Source organism: Danio rerio, chromosome 4, assembly GCF_052040795.2.
Source record: "Danio rerio strain M-AB ecotype USA chromosome 4, GRCz13ab, whole genome shotgun sequence".
NCBI lineage: Eukaryota > Metazoa > Chordata > Actinopteri > Cypriniformes > Danionidae > Danio > Danio rerio.
In genome coordinates, this window is record NC_141024.2 from 78348831 (window position 1) to 78354944 (window position 6114).

Genomic DNA, 6114 nt, shown 5'->3' on the forward strand with positions numbered 1-6114 from the left:
ATTCTGTCCAGCGTTACAAGATAAAATCAGGATTTAGCAGAAGATTGTCACAGGTAGGGAAGGTATTGCTGAAAACGGTGTCTAGCTCTTGAAAAAGCTTCTTATCAGCCCGGCTAGCTCAGTCGGTAGAGCATGAGACTGTTAATCTCAGGATCGTGGGTTTGAGCCCCACGTTGGGCGTTTCTGTTACTTTTCTCTCTCTCTCTCTCTCTGCAAACTTACATTAGGGTTCATATAGCAGACCTTTTGAGACAAAGTTACGCCTTTCTACCACTGTAGGTGACGTGTCACTAAGTCTCTGTGGTGCAATTGGTTAGCGAGTTTGGCTGTCAACTGAAAGGTTGGAGGTTCAAGCCCACCTAGTGACGAATTAGGCATTTTGCTGCCTTGCAACTGCTAACACGTGCACTGGGCATATATCCTGGGCCACATTCTGTCCAGCGTTACAAGATGAAATCATGATTTAGCAGAAGATTTTCACGGGTAGGGAAGGTATCGCTAAAAACGGTGTCTAGCTCCTGAGACACTTATTATCAGCCTAGCTAGCTCAGTCGGTAGAGCATGAGACTCTTTATCTCAGGGTCGTGGGTTCGAGCCCCAGCTTGGGCGTTTCTGTTACTTTTCTCTCTCTTTCTCAGCAAACTTTCATTAGGGTTCATATAGCAGACCTTTTGAAACAAAGTTCCGCCTTTCTACTACTGCTAAACCGTGCACTGGACATAGATCCTGGGCCACATTCTGTCCAGCGTTACAAGATAAAATCAGGATTTAGCAGAAGATTGTCATGGGTAGGCGAGGTAATACTGAAAACGGTGTCTAGCTCTTGAAAAAGCTTTTCATCAGCCCGGCTAGGTCAGTCGGTAGAACATGAGACTCTTAATCTCAGGGTCGTGGGTTAGATCCCCACGTTGGGCGTTTCTGTTGCCTCTCTCTCTCTCTCAGCAAACTTTCATAAGGGTTCATATAGCAGACCATTTGAAACAAAGTTCCGCCTTTCTACCACTGTAGGTAGCCTTTTACTAAGTCTCTGTGGCGCAATCGGTTAGCGCGTTCGGCTGTTAACTGAAAGGTTGGTGGTTCAAGCCCACCCAGGGACGAATTAGGCATTTTGCTGCCTTGCAACTGCTAACACGTGCACTGGGCATATATCCTGGGCCACATTCTGTCCAGCGTTACAAGATAAAATCAGGATTTAGCAGAAGATTGTCACAGGTAGGGAAGGTATTGCTGAAAACGGTGTCTAGCTCTTGAAAAAGCTTCTTATCAGCCCGGCTAGCTCAGTCGGTAGAGCATGAGACTCTTAATCTCAGGATCGTGGGTTTGAGCCCCACGTTGGGCGTTTCTGTTACTTTTCTCTCTCTCTCTCAGCAAACTTACATTAGGGTTCATATAGCAGACCTTTTGAGACAAAGTTCCGCCTTTCTACCACTGTAGGTGACGTGTCACTAAGTCTCTGTGGTGCAATTGGTTAACGAGTTTGGCTGTCAACTGAAAGGTTGGAGGTTCAAGCCCACCTAGGGATGAATTAGGCATTTTGCTGCCTTGCAACTGCTAACACGTGCACTGGGCATATATCCTGGGCCACATTCTGTCCAGCGTTACAAGATGAAATCATGATTTAGCAGAAGATTGTCACGGGTAGGGAAGGTATCGCTAAAAACGGTGTCTAGCTCCTGAAACGCTTATTATCAGCCTAGCTAGCTCAGTCGGTAGAGCATGAGACTCTTTATCTCAGGGTCGTGGGTTCGAGCCCCAGCTTGGGCGTTTCTGTTACTTTTCTCTCTTTTTCTCAGCAAACTTTCATTAGGGTTCATATAGCAGACCTTTTGAAACAAAGTTCCGCCTTTCTACTACTGCTAAACCGTGCACTGGACATAGATCCTGGGCCACATTCTGTCCAGCGTTACAAGATAAAATCAGGATTTAGCAGAAGATTGTCACGGGTAGGCGAGGTAATACTGAAAACGGTGTCTAGCTCTTGAAAAAGCTTTTCATCAGCCCGGCTAGGTCAGTCGGTAGAACATGAGACTCTTAATCTCAGGGTCGTGGGTTAGATCCCCACGTTGGGCGTTTCTGTTGCCTCTCTCTCTCTCTCAGCAAACTTTCATAAGGGTTCATATAGCAGACCATTTGAAACAAAGTTCCGCCTTTCTACCACTGTAGGTGACCTTTTACTAAGTCTCTGTGGCGCAATCGGTTAGCGCGTACGGCTGTTAACTGAACGGTTGGTGGTTCAAGCCCACCCAGGGACGAATTAGGCATTTTGCTGCCTTGCAACTGCTAACACGTGCACTGGGCATATATCCTGGGCCACATTCTGTCCAGCGTTACAAGATAAAATCAGGATTTAGCAGAAGATTGTCACAGGTAGGGAAGGTATTGCTGAAAACGGTGTCTAGCTCTTGAAAAAGGTTCTTATCAGCCCGGCTAGCTCAGTCGGTAGAGCATGAGACTCTTAATCTCAGGGTCGTGGGTTCGAGCCCCACGTTGGGTGTTTCTGTTACTTTTCTCTCTCTTTCTCAGCAAACTTTCATTAGGGTTCATATAGCAGACCTTTTGAAACAAAGTTCCGCCTTTCTACTACTGCTAAACCGTGCACTGGACATAGATCCTGGGCCACATTCTGTCCAGCGTTACAAGATGAAATCAGGATTTAGCAGAAGATTGTCATGGGTAGACGAGGTAATACTGAAAACGGTGTCTAGCTCTTGAAAAAGCTTTTCATCCGCCCGGCTAGGTCAGTCGGTAGAACATGAGATTCTTAATCTCTGGGTCGTGGGTTAGATCCCCACGTTGGGCGTTTCTGTTGCCTCTCTCAGCAAACTTACATTAGGGTTCATATAGCAGACCTTTTGAAACAAAGTTCCGCCTTTCTACCTCTGTAGGTGACATGTCTCTAAGTCTCTGTGGTGAAACCGATTAGCGCGTTCGGCTGTTAACTGAAAGGTTGGTGGTTCAAGCCCACCCAGGAATGAATTAGGCATTTTGCTGCCTTGCAACTTCTAACATGTGTACTGGGCATATATCCAGGGCCAAATTCTGTCCAGCGTTACAAGATGAAATCAGGATTTAGCAGAAGATTGTCATGGGTAGGGAAGATATTACAGTAAACGGTGTCTAACTCTTTAAGTGGCACTTCATCAGCTAGGCTAGCTCAGTCGGTACAGCATGAGACTCTTAATCTCAGGTCATGGGTTTGAGCCCCACGTTGGGCGTTTCTGATGCCAATCTCTTTCTCTCAGCAAACTTTCATAAGGGTTCATATAGCAGACCTTTTGAAACAAAGTTCTGTCTTTCTACCACTGTAGGTGATCTTTTACTAAGTCTCTGTGGCGCAATCGGTTAGCGCGTTTCGCTACTAACTGAAACGTTGCTCGTTCAAGCCCACCCATGGACGAATTAGGCATTTTGCTGCCTTGCAACTGCTAACACGTGCACTAGGCATATATCCTGGGCCACATTCTGTCCAGCGTTACAAGATGAAATCAGAATTTAGCAGAAGATTGTCACGGGTAGGGAAGGTATTACTGAAAACGGTGTCTAGCTCTTGAAAGGGCTTTGCATCAGCCCGGCTAGCTCAGTCGGTACAGCATGAGACCCTTAATGCACCGTGAGTTAACATGAACGCACAATGAACAACTGTATTTTCATTAACTAACATTAACTAACATGAACAAATACTGTAGTAAATGTATTGTTCATTGTTCATGTTAGTAAATGGATTAGGAAACATTAACTAATGAACCTTATTGTAAAGTGTGACCAATTACTCTATATATATATATATATATATATATATATATATATATATATATATATATATATATATATATATATATATATATAGGTTAGAACAGAGAATGTGTTAGGTTTAGGTTTACATGGTTATGTAAATAAGTTTTTTTTTGAACAATCTTTTTATTGAGATGTAATACAAATATGACAGTGTAACATCACAATCATATTTTACATCTTTTTTTTCAATTTAGAGGAAAAAATACAACAATAAAATAAATAATAAATAATAAAAAGCATACAACAACAAAAAAAAGCATATAAAAGAAATAAAAAGGAAATGAGAAAAAAAAGGGGTGGGGCGCACAGGGTGTTTGAGTTAGTAACAGATTATCCTAGATACAACAATTGGAAGAAGTTGTTGAAAATACAAATAATCTATAGAAGGCATGAACCAGATCATCAGATGGTTTGTTTAAATAATTCTTTGGAAATAGGGGGAATATTTAGATATGCTTAGTCAATGTCAGTTTATTTCGTCTTTTCCTGTTCCATTTATTAAATTTCTGAAATTTGAATTTGAAATAACATATATAAAGGGTGCCCACATTTTCTCAAAAACAGTAAGTTTGCCTTTTAACATGTATGAAATCTTTTCTATAGCTAAACAGAAGGACATATTATTGATCCACTGTACAATAGATGGCCTTTCCATTTTCCTCCAGTACAAAGCTATTAGACGTTTTGCTTGGGGTATACTTATATCGATAAGTTTACGGGTGCTGCTGTGGCAATCAATATTTTCATAAATAATTCCCAAAATAAACATTTCCGGTTTCATGGGCAGTTTTACAGATACCATTTCAAAAATGAAACTAGCCACCTCTTTCCAAAATTCCTGTACCTTTTGTAAGCTTTGCACCTTGATGAGAGGAAATATAGCTCCTTAACTGAAGGAATTTAAAGAAATGTTTTTTGGGAATATCAAATTGTGTTACAATTTCTGCAAAAGACATTAGATCGTTTTCTTTATATAAATCTTCAATTTTTTGCAGCCCTTTGTCAAACCACATTTTAAACCCTGGGTCAGATCTAGCTGGTTTAAAACACTTGTTTCCCCATATTGGAGTAAGGCATGATAAGGTATTGCACTGACCTACATACTTATTAACATCATACCAGACATTAATTGTATTAATTAGAATAGGGTTAGAAGATATAATATTTTTGTCTTTTCTGAGAGATTTAATGTCTGCTGAGTAAAGATAGAGATAAAAGGGTAATTTAGATTTTATAAAAGAGGATTCAATATCCATCCAAGGAGTAGAAGATTTAGAGGAGAAATAGTATAAAGTAGATCGTAACTGTGTTGCCCAGTAGTACCATTGTAGATTGGGAAAGTGGAGACCACCTTTATTATAAGGTAAGTATAAAAGTGATAACCTTATACGAGCTCTTTTATTGTTCCAGATGAAATCCGTAAATAATTTCCGAAGGGTTGTAAAAAAAGAAGACGGAGGGCTGAGAGGGATATTTTGAAACAAATATAATATCTTAGGTAGTATGCTCATTTTTATAATGTTTATACGTCTAATTAGCGAGATAGGAAGCTTTTTCCATCTTTCAATAAGTTTAGAAATGGTGTCCAAAAGGGGTTGGTAATTAGTCAAAGATATATTATCTATGTTAGCCATTATTTTAATTCCTAAATAAGTAAAAGAATCCACCATATTAAATTGTGTCACGGCTGGGATATGATTATCATCTTTGTTTAGCAAAATAATACAAGATTTAGATTGGTTTATTTTGTAACCAGAAAACTGACCAAAGTCAGTAAGAAGTTGTATTAGAGAGGGAACCGAATCGGACAGACTTGTCAGGTATAAAATTACATCATCTGCATACAACGAAATGTTCAAATCTATAGTGTCTAGTTTGATGCCAAGTATATTGCCATGGCACCTTATTGCGATGGCCAGTGGTTCGATTGCTAAGATAAAAAGAAGGGGTGAAAGGGGGCATCCCTGACGAGTACCCCTTTGAATGTTAAAAGGTTTAGAGGCAATATTATTAGTGAGCACTTCAGCCATAGGATGCATATAGAGCAACTTAATCCATTGACAAAAATTATCACCAAGTCCAAATCTTTTAAGGACCTCAAATATATACGGCCACTCTACCCTGTCAAAAGCCTTATCAGCATCTAAGGACAGAATGGCCGTATCGCAAGCCCCCTTTTTAAGATGCAAAACATTAAGCAAAGTTCTGACGTTGTGAAAACCTTGCCTGCCCTTGATGAATCCATTTTGGTCTCTATGTATTATCTTAGGTAGAAGTGTCTCCAACCTCCTTGCTATAATTTTACTTAGTATTTTGACA

At 40.4% G+C, this 6114-nt stretch overlaps 1 protein-coding gene and 3 non-coding genes across 5 annotated transcripts in view; 3 read left to right on the forward strand and 1 right to left on the reverse strand.

Moving 5' to 3' along the window:
- The window catches only part of si:dkey-220a11.5, a 765979-nt gene that overhangs the window by 640747 nt on the left and 119118 nt on the right, over positions 1 to 6114 (forward strand). The window lies entirely within an intron of this gene.
- LOC141381532 (uncharacterized) overlaps positions 1 to 6114 on the reverse strand; it is a 400463-nt gene that overhangs the window by 200297 nt on the left and 194052 nt on the right. The window lies entirely within an intron of this gene.
- On the forward strand, positions 108 to 180 carry trnan-guu (transfer RNA asparagine (anticodon GUU)). The gene has a single exon. It is a non-coding gene; the product is annotated as a tRNA-Asn (tRNA).
- On the forward strand, positions 1024 to 1097 carry trnan-guu (transfer RNA asparagine (anticodon GUU)). Its single transcript has one exon. It is a non-coding gene; the product is annotated as a tRNA-Asn (tRNA).